The sequence below is a fragment of the Wyeomyia smithii genome, chromosome 3, assembly GCF_029784165.1.
Source record: "Wyeomyia smithii strain HCP4-BCI-WySm-NY-G18 chromosome 3, ASM2978416v1, whole genome shotgun sequence".
In the NCBI taxonomy this organism is placed as follows: Eukaryota; Metazoa; Arthropoda; class Insecta; order Diptera; family Culicidae; genus Wyeomyia; species Wyeomyia smithii.
In genome coordinates, this window is record NC_073696.1 from 190,600,463 (window position 1) to 190,627,096 (window position 26,634).

Sequence of the window (26,634 nt, forward strand, 5' to 3'; positions counted from 1 at the left end):
CTCAGTCTACAAGAAGGGTCATCGACTGGATGGTTGCAATAACCATCTGGGTATTACGTTACTCAACTCCGCTAATAAGGTGCTCTCTAGTATCATGTTCTTCAAATTGAGACCTTTGACGGAATCCTTCGTCGGTGAATACCAGGTTGGTTTTCGACAGGAGGCGATCCACGACAGATCAAATTTTCATCCTGCGACAGATCTTTGATCAGTTCCGGGAGCATAGCTTGCAAACTCACCATCTGCTTGTAGGTTTTAGGGCAGCATGCGACTCAGTGAGAAGACTGGAACACGGCTTTTCAACGAATTTAATTAAGCTGAGTCGTATGACGCTGGAGAGTCATGCGAGTGGAGAGCTCGCGAGACCTCAGTCGCGTTCGTAACGTTAGATGAAAGATGGAAGCAGGGGGATACGCTCTTAAACTTACTGTTCAACATCGCCCTCAAAGGTGAAGTACGAAGAGAAAATGTGCAAAGAAACGGTACGATCATCACGAAATCTCATAGCTCCTTGGTTTTGCGGATGACATTGATATCATCGGTATCGGCCGAACGGTCATGGTGGAGACCTTGAGATCTTTTAAAAGGGAAGCGGCAAGGTTGGGATTTACCATTAACTCTACCAAAGCAAAGTACAAGGTGGCTGGCAGAAAGCGTGGGAGTTCCGGTGGTGTTGGTGCTAGCGCTGTATAGAACGGTGATCATCCCGGTTTTTTTTACGAACATGAAGCATGGACGCTGAAGAAAACTGATCGACGAGTGTTCGGAGTTTTTAGTTGGCGGTAAATTGGAAGATGGAGTGTGACCCAGGCGCATGAATCACAAGTTGTACCAGGTATACAAAAATACTGATATAGTGAAGGTAATACAACGTGGCAAGGTTCAGTGGGCTGGACATGGAATCATAATGTCTGACGAGACGAGAGAGCTGTCGAAACCATCTTCAGCAGAAAACCAGCAAGAGGCGTTGATTTCGTGGTAGGCCTCGCACTCGACTTTTTTTAAACCTCCAGAACCGTATATAGTACGTCCCTGACGTTTTGAAGCATACACGACATCAATGGCGGTGACGGCCTTTCGCTTGGCGTGTTCAGTATAGGTAACAGCATCACGAATCACGTCAGGAAAACTTTCAGCACACCTCCAGTTTCCTCGTAAATCAAACCAGAGATACGCTTGACACCTCCACGACGCGTCAGACGATGAATAGCAGGCTTGGTAATTCCCTGGATGTTATCACGAAGAACCTTGCGATGACGCTTGGCGCCTCCTTTACCGAGTCCTTTTCCTCATTTACCACGACCAGTCATTTTCACTCGATGTTAACCGTTTGAACGATGGATTGAAACGATTAATTGAAACTTCTCCCTGAAGTAATGCCTAACGGCGGTCCCGGGGAGACCAAGGGCTTTAGCTGTCCAGCTTAAGGTTGCTCAGCATGGGTAAAAGCAGGCCTCGCCCTCGATGAATGTGATCATTGGAAGTAGATGCACGATCTGCTGGTGCGCGAGGTGACCAGAGAACGGCTACCCAGGACAGAAGTAGCTGGACATCTTTGATTCGTTATTCGTAATATCTAGAAAATTATTATATAGAATAGGAACTGCTCCATTATTCATCTCAGCCCATATATTCATCTCATACAATATGAAAACACAATTGAAAAAAGGAAAAAACACATATTTTCTAACTAAACCAATCTGCTAATCCATGGAATGGATTCTTCTTAGTTTACTTTAGATTTCTCATAAAGTAGAATCCTTAAAAACTCACTTAAAAGCTCTAAATTTGATATGATAGTCGGGCATCTACACTCGAAAACTCATTTAATTCAATCACCTACCTCAGAAAGCAAAATCCGCGCATCGTTCTATACGGCTACAACGGGACTCGTTCAGCAGCCAACCAAAGTTTCTTTTATCACTAGTGGACCACTTTTTATTTTAATCACGAATCTAAATCACTCACTACACTAAGAATACTTTAATCTTTGAAATGTTCACCTCAAATTCCCTAAAACAAGCTTGAATGAGCAGAAATATATGAGATGAATTTTGGCAATTCCTAAATTTCAACTGAATGTATTTCCATCTGTTTTCACTGCGTTGAAGAAAATCAAAAGTTGCCAAATCAGTTTCTGTTAATACGAAAAAATCATACTGAAAATGTTGAATTATTCTGACATAATTGACTTAAATCGTGCGCACTGCAGTGGTAACCTAGGTTACCAATTTTGCACGTAAACAACTACAGCGGATATCTAGGTAACCTACTACGACGGGCTGCGGTACGTTCATTTATGATAATGTGATTCATTCATGATTAACAGAGTGATGAATATAGGGGCGTCGTGAGATGAATAGTTGAGCAGTGATTCAAGTTTTGAGACGTATATAGAAGCGTTGTGAAAAATGGTTTGTTTTACAAAATTCTGGATAAATCTAGCTAAGTTTACTAAATATACAATGCTGAACGATTCCATAAGAGCACTTAAGCGTATTTTGTTCATTTGTTCAATGATTTCGTAAAAATTTGGTGTTTAATCCGTGCATTCTTCGTATATATCGGCTTAATGAGATGAATAATGGAGCAGTTCCCTAAATAGAATAATTATTAGAACAACTTTGCTGACAACAATTTTAAAACCGACTAGTATATAATAACTTCGACTAGTATATAATAGTTACAGACTCTGTAATTCATGTCATTCGGACTACACCTCTGAAAATATTTAAAATAAAATTAGTTTTCCAGAAACCAGAAGAACAAACAGATTTTCAGTGACTGCGACTGCGACATTCAATCGAAAAAATCAAAAGGCTTTGAGAAGATACCAGAAATAGACCTTAAAACATTTCTTGAGAAAAATAATCATCACATAATTCATCAAATTTCCAATAAGCGTGACCAGACTACGATTTTACAGAAGATTAAATATCATCCATTGCGTCATCCTATGCAAAAGACGTTCAATTATGTATCCAAACAAGCACTTCCCTGTGGATTCTAGGAGTTTGATTCCATCTCTACCCTTCCCATTTATTGTTTGCTTCTCACATGCCATTAATTGGTTACCTAACAATCAAAGAACGCTTCCTGTCTGTAACTTCTAAGCATGCTCTAGTTTCCGAACATATTAGCAAACCGGTGACATGTTGTAACAGTACATTTTACCTACGAACATACACGAAATGTGCTTCGCAGTAGAACTGTCGGATGAACGAAATGGAATGGAATGGAACGGAATGGAATGGACGCTCTGTCTAAATATTTTCTCGCAAAATAATCCTTAACCCAATAGATGATATTTTACTGCCACATAGAATCCGGTTCCGTACTGCGGTGGGAAACACCGGCCGGGGCATGGGAGAGGAAAACTAAAATGGGCTTTCAATTTTCCTCGAGCTTTTGTCTTGTGTTCCGGGATCCGAACTTCAATTTTCATTCCCCCTTCCATCAACATCCGACCTGTTCAGCATGGATTTTGCCCGACAGCAAACAATTGCAACCGCAAGAGCAAGAACCCAAATCCCTCGGGTATAGGTGAACGGTTCGGTACAATCTTGTGCTTGGTTCCGATTGAACGGCCTACAATAATCCAATCATTCCGAGCCAACCGTCCCCGAAACAGATCGACTGCTAGGGCGGTGTCTCCGCCAAGAAATGGTACCACCCTATTGATCGAAAATTTTATCAAGCTCGACAGGGCAAGAGTGGACGAAAACGGATGGAAACAAGCTTCACAATCGGTTTCAAGATGGGAAATTTATGTCCCACTCGAGTTTATGAAGTTTTATTGCGAATCTGTTTGAACTTTTCCATCTGTGCCTATTGTTGCTTTGTTGGCGGCAATTTCGATGTGAAAACGTGAGGATATTGTCAGGGATTCGTTTATGGTGAAAACTAACTTATTTCAACTTTCCGTTCCGATAACGGCTAGCGTGCGATGGAAATAGAGAAAATTACGAATGGATCTGGCTTCCCATTGCAGTCTGGAATTATTTCTTGTGCTGACCTTGACCTGAAAGGCTTTAAGGTAACAACTTAAACTCTGAATTACATTGCAGCGATTTCATTTTAAATGTCATTGCAGAAAAAAATTTCGAATGTTTTGACTTAATTGAGTAAGTTAAAAAAGACGAAAACGACATTTCTGGTTTTGAGTGCCTACTTCAATAATAATTTATATTTTCTAACAAAACAGTAGTTTATCAATCAGAAATTTTCTTATCATTAAACAATTGTATGATTTTTTAGCAAGCGAAATGACAAAAATAATGTTTTGAAGTACCTACTGATTCAAAACTGCTTCTATTGAAAATACTAAATTTGAAGCTGACTTTTTATAAAATACCATAATCATGAAAAATCATTTGCAGCTTCTTTCACTACTTTACAGCAATTCCATGCTTCCGGTGTTATTAACGCTATGGGTCAAAAGTTCAACGGTCTGATCTCGGTCATGTTAACCAAAGCGGCTTTCAGCTAGAATAAACCAACTTTTCGGTCTGCTTCTGCGAAACAAAACCCGAGACCTAATCTGTCACGTTTGATTTCCAACCCGTAGAAAAACATTCAGTTGGAGCTCACAGTGCGAGACTCGAATTACTTTCACTTGCCCGTTTGAAAGCTTTTTTTCCTGAATGTTAGGCAACACAGCAAAAACTCAACTGAATCGTCCCACCGAACGAAAGCATTTTCTTCGTTCTTTGTTCCAGTCTAGTGAGGAATGCACTATTTAGACGAGGGTGGAACTAAAAATCGCAAAAGCTTCATAACACAGCGATATTACCGCAATTTTAGAAAATACACCACCACCAACTTTAGCTCTATAAAATTCGTGCGTCCACCCTAAACAAACTTCATAGAATTCCATGCAGTTTTCTTTTGCATTGTGTGGATTGCGGGACAGCAACCGTTACGTTTCGACCGGAGTAAGAAAAAAAGACTCTCCGGTGTTGTGCAAATTATTCCTGGTGAATTTGTGGAAAACGATCGTCCAACCAGAATGTTACCGCTATAAATAAAGCTGTTCCAAAGTTGGAAAGCTCTGGCATTACATTTCTTTTCTCTCCCCACCTGTTCACGCCGAGCGTCTAGCACTGGCATGGTGTGCGCTATGCAAAAGGATACCCCCGAAGAAAGCAACTGTATTGTTTCGGCTCGTGGATAGGATATGAGCCTGATGCGCACGTAAAAAGAGAGGAAACCCAGCCATAATTTACGGTCGTGCATAAAATGGTCGATACCAATCTAGCACAAACTAGATAGTCCCGATGAAAGTGGGGTGTGGTGAGCTATGGAAAGAATACCCGACCACGGTAATTTATGAATTTTGTAAGAGTGGTTGGTAAGGTCAACCGGAGCACAATTTCCTAGGCGAAAATGCCAAATTAAAAAATGTAGGATAAATAGCTCTAATAGGTAATCACTTCTACAAAGTAAATAGCTCTGCAAAGCTCTCAACTGGTAGTTTTTCAAGGATAAAAGAGATGACGTTGTATGCAAAGAACATGTGTTACAGTACATCGAGGTTAGGGTAAAAAGTAAGAGGGTGCATCGATGCTATCAGTGACATAGTGCAACACGTAGTGGCAGCAGATGTTATCATATCATTTTCAATTCTAAACAAGTTTTGAACACCTTTATCTTGATTAATAGGCGAAGTGTTCTCCAAGTCCGTAATATAATGAATTGAATATTTTTAAAAAAATAAAGTGAAGTAATGCAAATTTGAATTAAATATCGTGCTTATTCAACACGTCACAGGCTTGCTTCCTCGTTGCTCGTCTTTGGCTACGTGCTGGCTTACTATATGAAGCGAATGTGTGAGAATCAATCGCCCATCATTTGTTCTCAGACAGGTTCGTTAATTAGAATTTTGGTTTGTGCGTTGGCTCGTAAAGTTAGACTATCGCATCGCAGTGTGATGTCGAAGAAAAACAGGAAGGTGGGTTTGAGCTCTGCGATGCATAACCTAATCACGTTTCTGAGAGAGGCAATAACTAGAAGAAACAAGACCCATCCGGTTCCGATGCACTGTAGTCCAAGAGCGCAAAAACTGAAACCTAATTACTTGGTGTTTATTCTAGCTTAATGGTGTTTACAGAACACTTACTTGTATGAAAGATTCACATAATCTCAAAGCGTTAAGAGTTATTGAAAGCTTTCTATGATAAAGATTTAAAAAAACACTTTAAGGTTAAAGAAACAGAGGAATGGGTATTTCTGCATAGTTATAGAACTCATAAAAAGTGTGTATCTTTGCTGAATAAATCAAATTCCTGTCTTTATTGGGTACAGACTCATAGAATATTTTATTTTGAAATATTATAATTATTGTTAGTTGAATTTTACAAGAAAACGATGTTTTGAAAAACCGTACACAGAACACACGTTTTTGTAAAAACTACACATTTACTGGACTTTTCCTTACAAAGTTAAGGCATATTTTAGCTTCTTTTTTTGATAATTTTGAAAATGTATATGCTAAAAAAGGGAACGTGTAGGCATGATAGCAATACTTCTTCTTAAAGCTCGAGTATTACAAACAGGTTACATTTGTCTCCCCCTACATCGAAGTACGGCGAGAATATGTTGCAGCAATTTTTCATATATTGATTTACGGAGTGGAAGCGTTAGTCATCAGTCTGCAATCAACGGAATATACCGAGCTTACGCTACACTATTGATATACGGATTTCCATCAATTAATTAAATTATCCATTAATTGGCTTTGCTTTCGTTTTCGAAGCATAAAATACTCTAGGAATTCATGGAAAGTATGAAATGGATAAAGTCATGACGTTCATGAAAAATTTTTGGAGTTTTCGGGGATGAAACGCAAGAACGAAAACCCAGGTTGCCTATTTCTGGTTCAAATTCAGAGAGGGACAGTCACGCTGAGCGCATTGCAAACCATCCGCCATTTGTTTTCGATTACACTGGTCAAAACAGGTGCGATCCTAAAGCTCAAACTGGAAAAAAATGAAGTATTATAGCTATTTAACCATTCAAAATCTCTCACCCACTCCAACGTGAACGGTTAAAACGATAACCATGCGTCTTCTTTCACTGTCGAATTGATGGAGACGCTAGGTTAACCAGTCGACAGTATTCTTGAGAACGAGTCTATGAGAAAATTTGAATCTAGATCTCGATAGTGATGATGTAGCTAACTTTCTTCTACAAAATCGTGCATTATGATAGAGTGCACATTGTCCTGTAATCACAAATAAAGGTGGCCCAAATATTCGATGAAATCCAGCATCTAACTGTTTTATCTTTGCAGATAGAGCTAAACGATGTTCTACATTGTTGTAGTCTCGTCAATTTAGCGCAACTTTGTAGAAAGTGGGTATCATACATTGAGTCGTATAAGGTTCAATACCGTTAAAATTTGATGGAGCACAACCTTACCAAAGTTATTCAAACAAAGTTATTCGTGATTTACTGCCATGAAAAAATGCAATTGTTTCAATTTTAACAGAATTTATTTGTAATAACCAATAATAAATAATTGAATCATGATTTATGAATTTAGGTAATCAATAATTGTCTTTTTCAATGAATTTGTTCTTTCTTTACGGTTTTTTGCAACCGCTCATGATGCATTTTTCTTTTCTTCATTGGACTTTCGACCGAAACCATTGCAGTCTCCTGAGTGCTCGCACCGCTGTATCGTTTATCGTTTCGTGAATACCAGGTCTCAGAATCTTCGTTTCGGGCTTTTTTGGGCCGAGTACATCTTAGACCGCATAATGAGCATATCCTTTATCAAAACTCGCAAGTTGTACACTCGCGAGGTTCGAAACACACCCTCACACCGTCTTGAGTTGAATTGTAGGTTTTAATTTGATTTATAAGTCTCTTTTATGTAAGTTTAAAAAAGTGAAACAAAACAAATACACTGTAAATACATGGCACGATTACTTTAAGTGTATTTGCACTTGACTCAATTCGTCACGTCACACTGCAAATTGAAGTGATTTTGTGTTGATTTCACAGTGATTAACATTTTTCAATTAAGTGATCTAACGTTGAAAACTGTTTAATGGAACTCATCATCATTTTATAATAAATATCTATTGTATTTGCACCACTATTGAAAGCAATTAAATTACAGCTGCAATATAAATTGAAAAACGTCGAATACATAATACAACACAAAAATAGTGACGGTGGCAAACGACGCGAGCAACACATTTACCAAGAAATCAGCAATATGAGCGTAAGTTTTATTGAATTTTTGATATTAAAATAACAATAAAACGACTCTTTCACAGACCCTGAAATCGATTGCACCGACACAGTTACAAAGATTATCCTGTTATTTTTGAAGTAGAATACTTCTCTCAGGAAGTTCGGCTACATAGGGATGTGAAATGAAAATCTAAAACCGAAAAAAGTGAAAAATATGTCCAATTTCAAATGCTAATAAATCGGTTAGTATTCGATGGATTTCCTTCGTTCTTGCAGCAATAGATTGGAAAATCTTCTAAGATTCTTCCCAAAAAAGGCTAATTGTAATTTTATTATTCACACTATTGTACTATTGAAAATAGTCAAGCCTTGTCAAAACGAAAAATTCGACCTCTGATTGGTCGTTATATGCTTGCTTCCCAAGCACGGTCGACAGGATCATATACCTTGCAAATGAAAACATGCTATTTGGCCTATATAAGAGCCTGCTTCAGCCGGAGCCGCTCATAATAGTTCTAGACAGCGACAACAGCAGTCGTCCTTCCTTAGCAGCAGCACTAGCCCTGTGGTTGGTCACCACGTCTCAGGAGCAGCGCGGGTTTTCTCAGCGTGTGTCGCCAGACAGCCATTATTCCCCCCGTGTTGGGGCAGCATGAAGATTGCCACCAGGAAATCCAATTTTGGAAATCGAAATGCCTTTTTGAAGGCAAATAAACAAGTCATTGAAAGTTAATAATTTTTGTCAACGCAAGCAAATATTCTGTGTTGCATCCTAGCAATTTAAATTTGTCGCACCCGTCTAATTTACTGAATGTGAAATAGCTTCCACAGTGCATGTTGTCCGTGTATCTTAATTCCCCCAATGTTAGGGCAGCTCAAAGGTTGTAATTGGCGACCGATTTTGAACAGCAAAATGCTTTTTTGAAGGCAAATAAAAAAATAATTGAAGGTTAATAATTTTCTGGCATCAACACAAGCAGACATTCTGTGCGGGATGCAATAAAATTCTGTTGTAGTTGTCTAATTTTTACTTTATTTAGTAAACTCCCCACTGTAGGGGCAGCGCAAACGCTGCGATCAGCATAACCGACATTGAATAATAAACTGCCCTGTTAGAACGCATTCACAAAAGCAGTTAGTTCGACTATGCAGAGCTAATATGAAGTCGATTCAATCAATCAGCATAAACAGAATTTCGTCGTCTCCCAGCTGCCAAGTTGCAACATGATGCAACACGCAACAGCGAGCAAACGAAATCGCTTGATGTTACAAACCGCAATAAGATACGGGTTAAAACCGTTACGTGTGTGAGAGCACTATCGGTGTTTATTCGCTGGATACACTATCTACTGTCTACTGAACGCAATAATCTGCTTACATGCGACACGGGGACGGGAACATTTTCTTCAACGAAGCTGCGCAACACGACACAAAACATGTTATTTTGTTGCTTCAATGAGAGTGCTATCGGTCCGGCTCGACAAGAAATCATTTTTGTGCATCCGTGCTACGAAACTGAGGAAAAACTTTAGAAACTGAAAAAAGAGGTAGAGCTTATCAAATGATCGCTCTGAGCCGGAATGAAGTCACACATATTTCTCAAGTTATGTCATTCCACCACCTACGAAAAATAATTCATTCCTATTTTCATCCCTATATAAGAGCCTGTTTCAGCCGGAGCCGCTCATAATAGTTCTAGACAGCGACAAGTCGTCCTCCCTTAGCAGCAGCGGGAGCGAGCAGTAGGTACCATCGATAGCGGATAGCAGCCACAACTGTGGCATGGCTGTGAATAAGCGTAGCAGTTTCAGCGGATCTCACCATCGATAGCAGCAGGGCCAGCAGATGCAGGTACAGCGGATACCAATGGCGGCCACAACTGTGGCATGGCTACGGATAGCGTTGCAGTTGCTCAGTATTCGGGCCAGCGTATAGCGGCCACAACTGTGGCATGGCTATGCATAGCGTAGCTGTTGCAGCGGGTATATCAGCATCGAAAGTAGCAAGGTCAGCTGTTGCAACGACACTCCCTTCACTAAAATACTGTTTCAGTGTGGTAGCGGGAAGCATCAGCAGCAGGCTTGCATGAAGTGAATACATCAGCCAGCAACTTTCTCTAAAGCCTCTGCCATAGTAGACGCGAAAAGTGGCGCGAACCGATTCGCTCGGCCGTAGGTTGATGTACAGCTCTACTGATGGCTGTACATTAACCTACAGCTGAGCGAATCGGTTCGCGTCTATTATGGCAGAGGCCTAATGGGACAGTTGTATCAGTTTGTTCAGAAGAATATTATTGTCGGTAATATTACAGAGATGCGATTGCGTAAATCCGATTTTGAATTGAACAATTGTTCTTTTGAGAACAAATAAAACACTTATTTGAAGAGTTAATAGCTTTTGGTACCAATAGCAGTATAGTGACAGCCTCAGCGGTAGATGCAGATGCAGCCGGTACTTCCCTGAGGCCGATGTAAAGGTAAATGGGATATTCCCCACATGAAACGACGCGCTTTCGTATGATAGCGGTGGTATTAGCGGTAGATGCATTTGCCAACACTTCCTCGAGTAAAGCCGTGTCTAGTTTTCAATGTGAAAACACCTTTCTCATTGTGTTGACCGTGCGCCTTAGTCCTTACTATCAAGGTAACACAGAGATGTAAGATAAACACTACATCCTATGATAAATTGAACAATTGTCCTTATAAGGACAACAAATGAATAAATGAAGATTTAATTTTGAATTAGAATACTTCTCTCAGGAAGTTCGGCTACATAGGGATGTAAAATGAAAATCTAAAACTGAAAAAAGTGAGAAAAATTTCAAATGCTAATAAATCCGTTAGTTTTCGATGGATTTCCTTCGTTTTTGCAGCAATCGATTAGAAAATCTTCTAAAATTCCTACCAAATGCATGAAATTGCAATTTTATCATTCGAACTATCGTACTATTGAAAACTCTTAAGCCTTTTCAAAACACAAAATTCGACCTCTGATTGGTCGTTATACCGCGCTTTCCCAAGCACGGTCGGCAGAGTTATGGACCTAGTAAATTGGGAATGCATCATTTGGCCTATATAAGAGCTTCATCAGATAATAAACAAACATTTCATCGGATATTAAATTGAACAACTGAAATTTAAAGAACACAAATGATTATTTGAAGGGTTAATATTTTCTCGTTTTGCGCTTTAATCCAAAGTTAATTATCTTAATCTACATGCATACTCTGACTATTATTACGTGTCTGCGTCGCTTAGTGTTTGGCTACGGTGATGCAGAACGCAAATAACGGCGCGATGCGATTCGGCAAGACGAAATCTGTTGAAATGTATAGCTCTACTTTGCCTTTAAAAGAGCTGTACATTTCACCACGGTAAGGCGAATCGCATCGCGCCGGCATTCGCGTTCTGCATAACCGTAGCCTTTGTTCCGTTCCCGTTTAATGATGTCGTTAAATGTGCATATTACAATTCGGCAGCACTTCAACTTCTCATTTGCACAAAATTTAAAAATATCCAATGAACTTCATTCAAAATATCAGACAAAAAGAAATTACAATACTGCCAATGAACGGTCAACGTTTATTTACTAGAAAAAATGACTGACACGTAAAAAGCCAGGTTATCTTTCTTGTAAAAGTATTCTACTTCAACCTTGCGGTCGTGGCTTTGCATACAACCTTCTTGTGATTTTTCTTTTCAAATTAAAACCAAAAACACAAGAAAACTGAAAAATCTAAACATATAAAAATGCAGCTCTGTCTGTCAGTCTGATCCATATAGGCTTGCAAACTACTGAACCGATCGGCGTGAAATTTTGTATTAGGGGTTGTAGGGGCCAAGAAAAGAGACTAAGATAGTTCGAGACCCCTCCCTCTTCTGGAAGGGATGGGTCCCATACAAATGAAACACATATCCATAATGGTTTGACACCCCTCCCTCTTCTGGAACGGAGGGTCCCATACAAATGAAACACAAACTCATGCACATCTCGAAAACTAACCAAGCAAATGGAACCAAATTTGGCAGGTGGATGTTTTTAGAGGTAACAAATATGTCTATAATGGTTCGACACCCCTCCTAATTTTAGAGGAGGGGTTCCACACAATTTTCTGCACATCTCGAGAAATAATCAAGCAAATGGAACCAAATTTGATATGTTGAGGTTTTTAAGCGCAAGAAAAAATTTCGACTCCACACGCCATTGTTAAATTTAAGATGGAAACTTCCGGTTTTTATCCGGAAAATGTCTCCAAACATCATTTTAAAATCCAAGATGGCGACTTCCGGTTTCTGAAAAACAGCGGGATTTGACCAAATACCCCCCATTATGGGTATTTCCGAAATCATGATGATGCACTAAAACCACAAATCGACCTCCGACAACATTTTGAGTTGTAAAATAGCGACTTCCGGTGACTGAAAAACTGCCGAAAATGACCAAATACCACCTAATATGGTAGATTTTTTAACCAGAATGACGCTCAGAGGCCAGAAATTGTCTCCAAATACCATTTTGAATTCCAAGTTGACGACTTCCGCTTTCTGAAAAACAGCCAAAAATGGCCGATTTCCATCCAGTATGAGATGCTTCGATTCCAGAATGATAAACAGGAGCTAGAATCGACCACAGACACCATTTTGAATTCTAAGATGGTGACTTCCGGTTTCAGGAAAACAGCCGAAAATGACTAAATAACACCTATTATGGGTGTTTCTTAAACCAGAATGACGCTCAGGGGCCAGAAATTGTCTCCAAATGCCATTTTAAAATCCAGGATGGTGACTTCCGGTGTCTGAAAAATAACCTAAAGTGACCAAATAACACTCAATATGAGTGTTTCTTTAACCAGAATGATGCATGGAGCTAAAAATTGACCTCAGACACCAGACAGAATTGTAAGATGGCAACTTCTGGGAAACAGCGAAATACTACTACATATGAATAGTTCCGTAATCGAAATAATGTATAGAAGTCAAGCATTGACCTTGGACACCATCTTGAATTCGGAGATGACCACTTTCAGTTTCTGGAAAACAACGAAAATAACTGAATAACACCCAATATGAGTATTTCCGGAATAGAGGTGATGTAAAGGGTGATTTTTTTGCTATTTGGTTTTTCGTGTATTCAGATTCGACAGTTTACGCGGGAATTCTGACAGCTGTCAAAGTCTAATGTACTCAGTTTGGTTTTCCATTTCACCATGAACAGACTTACGCCTGAACAACGCTTACAAATGATCGAAGTTAAATACCAAAATTCGTACTCTGTGAAAAATGTTTTTCGCGCATTACGACCATTTTATGGTCGTCATAATCGAATCGATAATAAGCAAAATTGCCGCATTTGGATCAAAGAGCAACCAGAGGCAATACAAGAATTGCCAATGCACTCAGAAAGATGCACGGTTTGGTGCGGTTTACACGCTGGAGGCATCATTGGTCCGTACTTCTTCAAAGATGATCAAAATCGCAACGTTACGGTCAATGGCGCTCGCTATTGCGCGATGATTTCTAATTTTTTTGCCGGAAATGGAAGAGCTGGGTCTTGTTGACATGTGGTTTCAGCAAGACGGAGCAACGTGCCACACATCGCGCGAATCAATGGACATATTGCGGAATGAGTTCGGTGAGCAATTCATCTCACGAAATGGACCGGTCAACCGGCCGCCTGCGATTCAACACCGCTAGATTATTTTTTGTATGGCTACGTTATGTCTCTTGTCTATGCGGATAAGCCAACAACAATTCCAGCCTTGGAAGACAACATTACACGCGTTATTCGCGAGATACCAGCCGAAATGCTCGAAAAAGTGACCCAAAATTGGACTTTTCGTATGGACCATTTAAAACGTAGCCGTGGCCAACATTTGAATAAAATTATTTTTAAAAAGTAAATGGCATAAACCAATTTATCGGCTCAAATAAAGATTTCATACAGTTTTGTAATTTTGATGCTTTTTTTTTGAAAGAAAAACCGAATTATTTAAAAATTACCCTTTACTAAAGGCAAAAGTCGAGGATGTTGTCATTCCGATAAAAACAATAATTTCAAACGATATAAACAAATCGCAAGAAATCAATGAATTTGGATTGTTGAAAATTATTAAATTAAACACAAAAATAGGCGGGACGAAGTTTGCCGAGTCAGCTAATCTAATATAAAAAAAAGATCTTTTAAATTTATTATGATTAGTTGATCATATCCAAATAACTGACATTCCGTATCTTAAACATAAGCATGTCAACAAAGATGAGAATAACTACAAAAAAAAGAAGTGATTTGCTGTTGATTTTACCGTTCTTTGCACTTATATATTTCGAAAGCTTTTCTCCCCACTTTGAAATGTTGGGCAAGTAGTGCGAATTCAACAGCAAATCACTTTACTTCGACGTGAATGTTTTCAACAGTGTTGAAGAAAAAGATTATTCCTTTTTAAATAAAACAATTTCTTTTTTGTACTTAGAATTCAGAACGGCAAAAATTGTTTCATTGTCACCTTATTATGATTTATGAATTATAAAGTAACTGTAAATCAGATGTAACAATAATCAAGCGTCTCCACCGATTCAACAGTAAAAGGAGGCTATCGGCTATCATTCTCGTTGGAGTAGGTGCAAGCTTTTGACGCGTTTACAAAATAGGTGCACCAAAATTCAGAGGACTGTTTGAATGGCTATAATCTTTCATTTTTTCCAGGTTGAGCTTAAGGATCGCAGTTATTTTATTTTTTACAGTGGAAATAGCTTTACATCGGATATTTCGAAGGATAGAAAAAATCTTTCTTCTGTACAGATGTGCAAAATTGACAAGGATGCAACAATGTAGAATATCGTTCAACTCTATCTGTGAAGATAAAAAGATAGATGCTGGATTTTATCGATAGTTTGAATCACTCTAATTACAAGCAATTGTACAGTCCATGCTTCATAAACTTCATAAACTTGTTCCCAAACACGGTCGACTGGTTAACCTACGGATCCACCGATTTAACAGTGCGAGGATGCGTACGGTTATTATTCTTATCGTTCGCGTTCGAGTGGGTGGGAGCTTTTGACGCGTTTTCGAAATGGCTTCGGTATGGTAGTAAAGCTAGGTTTCGATATGGTTGAATAGCTATAATGTTTCATTTTTTTCCCGGTTTGAGCTTTTGGAGTGCACCTGTTTTAGAGGTTTTTAGCCCAGTGGTTTAATTTGACCAGTGTTATATGTTTTGAGCCATTCTTGTGAATTTTGGTGCCCCCAGCCACCAACATTTTTTCAGACACTTAAATGAGTTTTATCGTAAACATAACGTTGAAGAGATGAGCTCGGTGAGCGTTTTGGTTATGGCTAGGGGAGCCAAAATTCACAGGTTTTAGATAAGTTGGTGAAAATCTATAATCTTTCTTGGGAAACTATTTCGAGATTAAGAGCAGAATTAGTTCGCTTCTGTGGACCAGTGTAATAACACGTTACGTTTACGAGAAACATCTTCATTAAGTCTCTGAAAAAATGTTGGTGGCTAGGGTCACCAAAATTCTCAGGAATGGCTTAAAACCTATAATCTTTCTTTTTTTTTATTTTGAGCTTCGGAGCCACGCCTGTTTTGACCAGTATAATCGAACAGTACTACCCGCAGGTATGTTTGCATATATATGTCTTTTTATGTACATATTTTTCTAATGATTTCCATTGTTGCTCGAATGAAATCCGAATATGTTGATTAACGACAATCGTTTATTTGTTATTGCATTAGCAGTTTAAGCGGATTAAGTGGTTTCCCGACGAAACTAATTGACTGATTCGTATGACGCTGGAGGTATCGAAATCATGCGTGCGGATAACTGGCGAGACATCAGCCGCGTTCGTAAATGGACTGGACTGAAGCAGGGGGATGCGCTCTCTAACTTACTGTTCAACATCGCCTTTGAAGGTGCAGTACGAAGAGCAAACGTGCAAAGAAACGGTACGATCATCACGGAATCTCACATGCTCCTTAGTTTTGCGGACGACATTGGTATCATCGGCATCGACCGTAGAGCCGTGGAGAAGGCCTTCGTGCCTTTTAAGAGGAAAGCAGCGAGATTAGCACTTGTCATTAACTCTGCCAAAACTAAGTACATGGTAGCTGGCAGAAAGCGTAGGAGTTCCCGTGGTGTTGGTGCTAAGGTGGAGATATATGGGAAACGATTTGAAGTGGTTGACGAATTCGTTTCTCTTGGTACGCTTGTGACATATGACAACGATATGAGCCGTGAAGTGAAACGACGAGTTGCAGCTGCGAACAGGGCCTTCTACGGATTACGTAACCAGCTAAGGTCCCGTAGTTAGCAAACCCGCACAAAACTAGCGCTGTATAGGACGCTGATACTCCCGGTGGCCCTTTACAGACATGAAGCATGGACGCTGAAGGAAGCTGATCGACGAGTGCTCGGAGTTTTTGAGCGTAAAGTTCTGCGGTCGATACTTGACGGTAAATTGGAAGATGAAGTGGGGTGCAGGCGCATGAATCACAAGTTGTACCAGGTATACAAACATGCTGATATGGTGAAGGTAATATAGCGGGACAGGCTTCAGTGGGCTGATCATGTAACCAGAATGCCTGACGAGAGAGCCGCCAAAACTATCTTCAGTTGATAACCAGGAAGTGCCCGTCACACGCGATGGATGTGTGCGATGGACGAAGATACACCATCTGCTGGTGTACGTGGAGACTGAAGAACAGCTGGCCAAAACAGAAAAAGCTAGACATCTTTAGTTCGTTCGACCCTAGATTGGTGAACGGTCCGATGGCCAAAAAGTAAAGTAAAGTAAGTATTCAACACTTGGTGTCGCGGTTCAACGAGACTCGCGATTGGATTGAATTGAATTTATCAGTAAAAATGCGTAAAATATTCCTTGGAGGGCCAATATACCCCCGTTATTCTACAAAATCTCTTTAAAAAGACCCTCGGTAATTGAGGCAATTTTCATGACTGTTTCACATACCGTAACCTACTTTGTACATAATTGCATTACAATAATGCTAACGTATTATTCACTAGCGTCAAAAAAAAACTAGAATAACAAAATTGTTTTCCAAATACTTGCAACATTAAAACATGTCGAAAAATTATGAGGTGCGGTCCACCGATACCAAGATAGCACAAAGAGTTATCAATGCAATTTTGCTCCAAGGTTCTTGTAGTTTGAATGTTTCTTTACCATTATTTTGAATTCATTGTCCCTATATCTTTTAGTAGCAGGCGGAAGCATTCCCATCTTCTGCAACAGAAGCATCATGACCTAATTCTCAGATTCGGATGCATGCCTTTCCAAAGTTTTCCGAACGTTGCAATGCACAGACAACGCATTCGAGTTCCATTCATCGGCAGCTAGGCACATCCTGCGAAGCAATGATTAATTAACGGAAGCACTTATCGCTACTCACAGACGAGCGGAAGTATCCTTTTTCGGATAAGAAATCAAGGCACAAAAATTGAAGAAAAACATTTCATTCCACTCTGGTATGAGCTTTTGCAATAATTGCACAGCATAACACAACACAGTGTTGCAGTAAAGCGAATTGATCCGAAAGACCGTGGCAGAGGAAGGGTGTCATGATGGAACGGGAAGTCCTTTGATGTCCTATATCAATAGAGTCAGTAGCAGGTAATGTTGGTGGATTGAGAGAAAATGTTTCAAGATTACAATCGCTTCGCAATCAATCAATCAGCAGGTTGGTTCCAAACGAAATGAAATAAAAAAAAGGATGATTGCAATATTAATTTCTTCTGATGTGTTAAGTGTTCCCAAATATTTCACAAAAAAAAGCCCGAATGGGTCCACCAAGCGGTGTGATTCAGTCTTCTTTGTGGTATAATTCCAAGAGAAACAGGTAAATGACTATTTTTTCTATTCTGAAGCAACTTTCTATACGTTTTCTACAAAAGGACAGATGACTTTTTCACGTACATTTAAATCATTCTGACTCGAGTATCATTTTTCAAAATGGTGTATCTGTTTCAGCAGGTGAAATTCTTCAAAAATTGTATCTCAAAAACTTTAATCTTTACGAGAATATTTTCTATGGACACTATTTTTGTTTCCAATAGTTATTAAAAATTTCAAACTAAATTTGCAAAAGGAAACATATATTTCGGTTTGTTTTAATGAATTGTGCTTATGGTAAATTGATGTCATTTAAAAACTATTAAAACTCGATACAAAACTATAAGATATTATTTTTTTTTCAGATTTATACATTTTTGTATGAATATTGATGACTGTTGTAAGTAACGAATTTTTTCGTCGTAAGTATAAATGCAAACGTGTAAGTATAAATTAGTAGTAAAATGACATCAACGTAATCAATCATAAAAGGTAACGACACGGTGGAAAGTAGTCGCAAATGTAGCAAATTGCGCCTGGAAGCCCATCATGCCACTGGAATGACGCCGCTGGCACTCATTAGAATTAAAGCGGGACATGGCGCATTTCGTCCTGGATCGCATCACCAGCGCCGTTACAGGCATTTTGTGTATCGATGTACTGTGCGGAGCTGCTGCTGGCGCATATTCTCGGGCGGTAACCAGAAGCATTCGATTAAAGCCGTTGTTACCCTTAGAACAGGCAACCGAACTCGATCGGCACTACAAAACTGACTGCGTTGGTGTCACCAGATCTGAGAGAGACGGGGGACGGAGTTTCAGTAGCAGAGTTTAATTCGAGAAAAAAAAAAGTAGATAGGGTATTGGATTTCTTTGGCAGCGGTTTTTTAAACTTTTTTTTATTTTTTCAATCAAGCGTATTAAATTTCTTAATCAATGAGTAAAGAATCGTATCCGGTCACGGTCGCCATAAAAAAAAGAATCGAAGTGCGAAACAATCAATACATAAAGAGCTCCCTTCCGCACGGAAATTTTGACTCGCGATACGTTCCACTTTCTATTGAATGAACATATATTCAAAATAATAAAAATAAAGTATAATAGTAAACGATTCGAATGCCATCAGAAAGTCGAGAAAAAAAACCAGAGAGACTTATTGAGTGTAGCATTGCACCTGGCAACTTCGGCAACTTTGGCAATCTACGAAAGAGAAAAGAAAACTAATTTCTACTCCCCTAACACAGATAAATTCGGTAGCGATAAGATATAATGTTAGTTATTCTTAAGCCATAACAGAAGCGAGATGTGTTTTTATTCTATGCTATACCATCCCGATCAGAAGAGCATAACTAAAAAATTACAAAATTCTATCAACGTGAGATACAAATAACATATTTGGATACAATTTTGTATTTTTCCATATAATTTTGATAACGAAATTGAATCTGAATGAGTTATAATAACAAAACGGAAAATGAAGTAGTTCTGAAAAAAGTCTAACTAATTTTTCGTTTTTATCAAAACCTGTTATTTCTAACAATGTTTGTTATTATATTGATCTTTATACTATCTTATTTTGTTAGAAAGCTGATATATTAGTAACCAATTTTGATATGTGTTTGATACTAGTAGAATCATTTCTGTTATAATTTCTGTTATTTTAACACCTAACGGGACCAAATTGAAAACACAGCCTGAAAGGTTTTTCCCGTAACAAACTAACAACTTCTGTTACATTTTTGTTTTTTCTTTCTTATCGGGATCACATACAGTTCATTGAAGTTTACGCGTTTTTATCTGGTCCTTCAGGACCAGATTTTGATAGTTTTCGGAAAAAAATCAACTTTTTGCTAAGAAAGTTGAATTTTGATAGTCGAGACAAACAGACAGACGTGTGACAGACGAAATCGCCACCAAAAGACCGATGCCAGCTTGGATGATTTATACTTCAGCATGTTAAAGGTCTACTTTAGTGGAATAGAAACCGTCTAATCGGTGTTTTGTTTTTGTGCTTGGAGCTAAATCGTGACGAGATCAGTGGGGTAGAAACAACAACTGCCACGGGAGCTACAAACAAAGATTATTTTTGCTCCCTTCAACCTTAAACATCCTGTGTGGGATGCACCTTCAGTTGTATAGTAGCTTCAAAGCTCGACGACTGTTTGCCATGTCGTTGCTGTGATGATAAGAATTGAAGCTATTTTTACAAAGGAAAATCGCTTCTCTAGTTTGCGTTTCAAAAGCAATATTTCACTTGTGTAACTATGCCACCTGTGGATGTATGAAACTTTACTTGCGTAAAAGAAAAGAATACTAGTATGTAGTCTGATGACATAGTGGACGCGAATAGCGGCGCGGAATGATTTGCTCTGCCTCGCTAGTATTTGAATTTACAGCTCTACTTACGATTGGATATTTACCTACGACAGAGTGAATCGCTTTGCGCCGATATTCGCGTTCACTATGTCATCGGCCTTCCAGTATTACGTCGGCCGTATTCATGTCGAAAGATTTTACGTTATTGTTCATCGACTTGTTGGATTGATAACTCAATTGAATCTGAACTTTCTATTTTCAAACAATCAATAAACCATCATACAGAGATATCCCACAAGGTAGATTGTCCCTGTGGCAATTAGTTCAAGATGTGAAGTAATAATTGTGAAAGTTCTGGACCAAGGATTACTTGGAAAAAACGCCGCGAGGGGATAGTTTTTAGCGTGAGCTAACTCTATAAAGACAATCAAATTGTTCCCTCAAATCCACATGCTTTCTGGTAAAATTATTTTAAATAAATGTATTTGTTACATTTTTCTGTGATAAATTGTCGAATAGATTTCAACAACAAACGGAAGAAATCAGAACGTTTTTAACTCTAAAAGAGTTCCCAAATAATGGTTCTTATTATAATGAATAATTTCACTCAGGTAATTTAAAAGCAATAAATCTTTCTTAAAACCCTTCGAAATCCCAATGTAAATGACAAAGTAGTTTGAGATTGAAGTTCGCTACCAGACAGCAAGAATAAACCACCAAACGTTGAGAGCTTTATTTTGCAATTAAAACTATCTGCGACACAAAAACTTCTTCCTGTAACGGTGCATCCTTTTTCCGTTTGAACATTTCCATTGTCCACACCGCGAACCTAGACATGCCCGGCCAAAAGCACCTCCAACAGCTGCCGCTGAGCTTAAAACTCAATTTGGCACACCGCTACAGTGCAAGAAACACGTAGACAGCAAACTGCTGTCCATGGCCAGCAGAATAACTTAAAATTATGTCGAACAGCAGCCTGCGGAACTTTACAACGGTCGGTGTAGGTAATATCAACTCTTCCAGCCCCTCTCACTCGGGTTTCCAATTGCATTGCGGAAAGTCACACGCTGTTCGAGTTAATGCTCGCAATGAGTATCCATTAATTCTGCGGACCGCACGTTCGGCAATGTCGCTTCGGCTCGGTACGCGGGGCGATTGCCGATCCTTAGCCGTGGGACATTCCTTCGCTCTGCATGATGTTACAATTTGGTTCCGTGTCGCCGCTCGTTAGTCTTCTGGTGCGACCAACAGCCGCGCGAAGCAGGGAGATAACCAGCTGCTTTTGTAAGTGCTCACGTTGGATGTCGCCCAAAGTGATAATCTCGAAAAGAACTGCATTACTTCCGACGCACACCCAAAGTCCTGTAAATACTACCCACTCCATGGTAGTCTGCTACTGGTGGGTATATATTTAGGGTAACTCCTCCATTTTTTTCACTCCAACTGAAATAGCCTCTATTCTGTTTGAAAAAATGTATACTTGTTAATAAGCTTCCAGGAAAATCAAATGTGAGCTGTATTTGGACCCAAGAATGGAGCACACACCCTGTGGAAACCGTTTCCGCACGAAACGATGCTAACTTCGGTAGTAAAATGCCATCTAGTTGTTAAACATTCGAAACATTTGCAAGCACGCAAGATACTAACATTAGAGTAAGTGTTTTTACATAACGCAAAGTGAGACATAATTACTCACATCCTCACACTTTCACACCCCTGCTGGCTATAGCAGCGAACGGGTGTGCGGAAGCAAGACAGCAACCCACCGTCGTCTCGTGAGCGACGGCAATGGTTAGGCTGATAGTTTTTCGATTGCACTCGCTAAATTTCAACTGGAATTGGGTTGTCATTTTAATTAAAACTTTTCCACTAGCTTCGTATGTGTGTGTATTACTCACAATAGCAGTGTCTTTGCGGGAACAAATGATTCTTAGTTGATGAGAGTTGGCTACATTTTGCGTCGAAACTCGAATAACCAAACTAGCTTTATAACTATCTTGATTTAGTTATTATTATAGTCTTATTTTGAATGGCATGAATTCACAGAACTTTTAGTTAAACGTAGCCCTAAAAAAATAGCACATTTATCCCTACAAATTATCATAAGTCAGATTTAATGAGCTCATTGTGATATGGGTGATAACACATTCAATAGCCTTAGCAGGGTTTTTATAGTTTTTGAAAAAATAAAAACTATTGAACTATCGAACTACTGTTAGGCTGAAAAGTTTATAAGGTTGACGTCTAGATGGTGCCTCTTGGAAAAATCAACTGTCACGAAGCACCATCTTTCAATGGATACGTGTTAAAGTTTGACAGCAATCGGTGATGGGTTCGTGAGCTACAGCAGTGAGAGAGAAGCAACTTGTGTTATTGTGAAAAAATGGAAAAATCAGAATTTCGTGCATTGTCAAAGCATTGCTTTTTGATGAAATAAAATACAGTGCAAACCAAAGATTGGCTTGACAAACGTTATTCGGACTCTGCTCCAGCTATTGCAACTGTGAAATATTGCTTACGTCAATTCTGAACTGGTCGAGTGAGCACAGTTGATGTTAAGCTCAGTGGACGACCAGAAGAGGCTGTTACTTTATAAAATATAAAATAAAATCCACAAAATAAATTTAAATGACCGTAAACAAAATAGTTGAGACTCTGAATCGAAAGAGCGTGTTGGAAATATCGTGTATAAATATTTGGGCATGCGAAAGCTGTGTGCAAAGTGGGTGTCGCACGAGTTCACAATCGAATAAAAAAAAAAACACGCGTCGTTGATTCGGAGTGTTTGCAGCTGTTTAACCGCAATAAAGTTAAGTTTTTGCATCGGTATGTGGCAATGGATGAAACATGGATCCATCACTACACGGCAGACTCCAATCGACAGTCAGTGGAATGGAGAGCAAGCGACGAACCGAATTTAAAACCTGCAAAGAAACAACAGTCGGCTGGCAAGGTTATGACGTCTCTATTTTGGGATGCGCATGGAATAATTTTCATTGACTATCTCCAAAAGGAACAGACGATCAACAGCGACTATTATAAAACGTTGTTGGAGCGTTTGAAGGTTAAAATCGCTTAGAAATGGCCCCATTTGGCGAAGAAAAAAGTACTGTTTCATCGAGACAATGCACCGTACCACAAATCAAAGAAAACGATGGCAAAAATGCATAAATTGGGCTTCGAATTGCTTCCGTATCCACCCTATTCTCCAGATTTGACCCCCAGCGACTATTTTTTGTTCGCAGACCTGAAGAGAATGCCCGCTAGCAAGAAATTTGAAACCGATGATGTAGTGATTACCGAAACTGAGGTCTATTTTATTTTTATTTCGAAGGCAACTATGTTGAATAATAAAATTGAATTTTGCAAGAAAAAAAATTTTTTACTGTGTTACCTTGTAAACTTTTCAGCCGAATAAATTCGGACCTCAAACAAGAGTAGAAATGCTCCAAAACGGTTGTTTCAATGCAACATGACGAGTAAAATTCATAACAATATTGGTAGAATATAAACAATCCTATACTAATACTTCTAGAGAAATGGACACTAACACTTCTAGCGAAATGTATTCTGTCTCAAATCGCCCAAATACAAGACACAATGGTCTAATGGCGTAGAATGTAGTAATCTTTATGACAATGGTTTTCTTCTGGCCGTATTCGAGACGAACATTATTGTTTTCCTACATTCTTGCAACATGTCCCGCCCATTGTACTTTTCCAGCTCTAGTGACTTTCTAGATACCGGGTTCACCGTAGAGTTGCACCAGCTCGTAGTTCATTATTTGCCTTCATACGGCATCCTTACATACTCCGCTGAAGACCGTCCAAAGCACATGTAGTTCGAAAACTGGCAGTGGTTGCGAGTCCTCCTCTAGCATTAGCCATGTTTCGTGTCCGTAGAGGACTACTAGTCTTACAAGCGTTTTGGACATGACGCGCTTGGTACGGAGGCAAAGTTTACCAAACCTTACGGGTTTGTGGAGTCCGTAATAAGCACGACTTCCAGCTACAGTATTTGTTATACAACATTAACAATGCTACACAAACTCGTCACCCTCCTCAAACTCATCTCGAGCGAGTTCTATTGTGCTTAGTTCCACCTGCTAGAAGGTACTTGGGGTTCAACGTACCTATTCTGTCTCACGTTACTGCTTCGTGTACTGTTCAGCAACGTCCACGTCCACGTCGTCAGGGAGGTAGATGAACTGGTTGGATTTATTGAAGATCGTGCCCGCATGTTAAAGACCGCACATTTCATAACACCTTCGAGCGCAATGTTGAATAAAAGGCAGGAAAGACCGTCGCCTTGTCAAAATTCCTACGTGTTGCAAACGGGCTTGACAACGCACTCTAATTTTTCACATATCACTGTACACCATCCATCGTGACCTTCCTCACTTGCCTTAGTTTCGCAGGTTTGTCCGTGATTTTCCATAGCTCTACACGGTCCGCTAGTATAGCAAGCGGTTTAGCAATCGCACCATACGTTGAACTCCACTTATTAGGTCCTGTATAACATCTAGCTGCAGCTTCTTCTGTAAAGAAATCCATTTTTCTTCATATCTTCCCCAGATATGATTGGGATCATTTCTTTGGGTAAGAAAATGGCCCCGTTGAAAATCGTAGGGCCTCGTGTTGGCCCAACAGAGGAAGCAGAAGCTTCTATAGAAATTAAGTAGATTTCCCTACTTAGAGTCCCGGTGATCACAAACGACGCACTCTGTTTGCCACAATGACAGATCACTGGCCATATCATGTATCTTTTGGCAAATTTCGAAAAGCTTGCTTACCTCCTCCGGAACATCTGTAAGTTCCCGGTAGTCTCAACTGCTGTTGGTGAGACTTCTTGAACAATGCCTCAGGGTCGGTACGCTTATCCTTGCGTTTTTGCGGGTTACCTGGGAAACGCTTGAATTGCCGATGTAAAAACGTATTAGGCAGTTACAAACTCTTATTCTCACAGTTTTCCTTGCCTCCCTTATTATTATCTATTATGTTCTATATTCACTTTTGGGGGGCCTATGTTGTTCAGTTTTATACCAATTGTCGCCTTTAGTCTTCTATCGATGAAAACCACCTTCGCTACCACCGAACTCCATCCATTTGCGGCCTTTGCCGCCCTTGTTGATGAATGTAAATGTCCGGAACTTGCGCCGTGTTCTTACGAGGAGCGTTCAATGATTATTCCTAACTAAGTGCTGCGGGCTTTCCGAACCCGGGTTTACGGGGGAGTGGAAACATGCTTTCTAGCGAGGGCACTCGGCACTCTAAACGGCGTAGGGCTACTTGGCTTACCTGTTGTCCACCCATCTCCTGGAGGCAGGATACACCAACCTGAAGGGTGGGCGCCTGCGTTCGTACGGTAAACCGGCCAATCGCTGGGTGGCATGGGTGTCGGGATGGTAACATCAATAGAAAACAAATGCTTCCCTTTCATTTGAGACAAACAAAATTAAAACGAACTAATTATACGCGAACAATCTTATAAACCTTCTAAGCGGAGGCTACCAAAATATGGTAAAACTTTGTAAGGAGAAGTCCTGAAGATGTGTCTTCCCAAGTAACACACAAAACATGTTAGAAAAGAATACACAATGACAGTAGTCATATAAGAGTACTATAAGCGCAATTGAAAACATGTGTTGTTATATTCTTATTCTCGAGATGTTCTTTTATAGCATAATTGTATTATGGGTTATTCCATACGAAGTGACCACAAAAAAGCACAAACTTGAACACGACCTTCACAGATTTTGCTCAAAGTTGGGAGAATTATTCATCTACTGTCATTTTGGAAAAATCCCAAATTTGGTGTCGATTGGAATACCCCCCGGTCTGTGGGACCCCCTGTTTATTGCAAAGTCACGCATTTTTTGTTAAAAATCTCTTTTTTCTTTTTCTTACAATTCATAGACGTAAGATGTCCGAAAAATACAGATAGATGATTTTTGAAGAAAATAAACCAAAGAATCCAGAAAAAATATAAGTTTTGACTGGAAGTGTTGCCAGATAAATTATTTTTGTATTTGAAAACTAAATTCACCTTTTTCGGCAAATGCAGCCATTTTTATTTGAAATTTGATAATTTCATCGTGTTCCTTGGATAATTTCACATAAGAAACAACTATCATCACGAGGTAATATGAGCCAACTCGAGATATATCATTTTTACGAAAAAAGCTGCAAACTTCGTAATTAATTTTTTTAGACACCCGGAAAATGGTGCTAGTTGAATTTTGAAGAAAATGATCCAAGAAATC

The 26,634-nt window shown here is 39.3% G+C and overlaps 1 protein-coding gene and 1 pseudogene across 7 annotated transcripts in view; both read right to left on the minus strand.

The window, feature by feature from the left end:
- The window catches only part of LOC129733224 (ras-specific guanine nucleotide-releasing factor 2-like), a 502,518-nt gene that overhangs the window by 207,864 nt on the left and 268,020 nt on the right, over window positions 1-26,634 (minus strand). The gene's annotated exons all lie outside the window — the stretch shown is intronic.
- On the minus strand, window positions 883-1,310 carry LOC129728945 (histone H4-like; annotated as a pseudogene).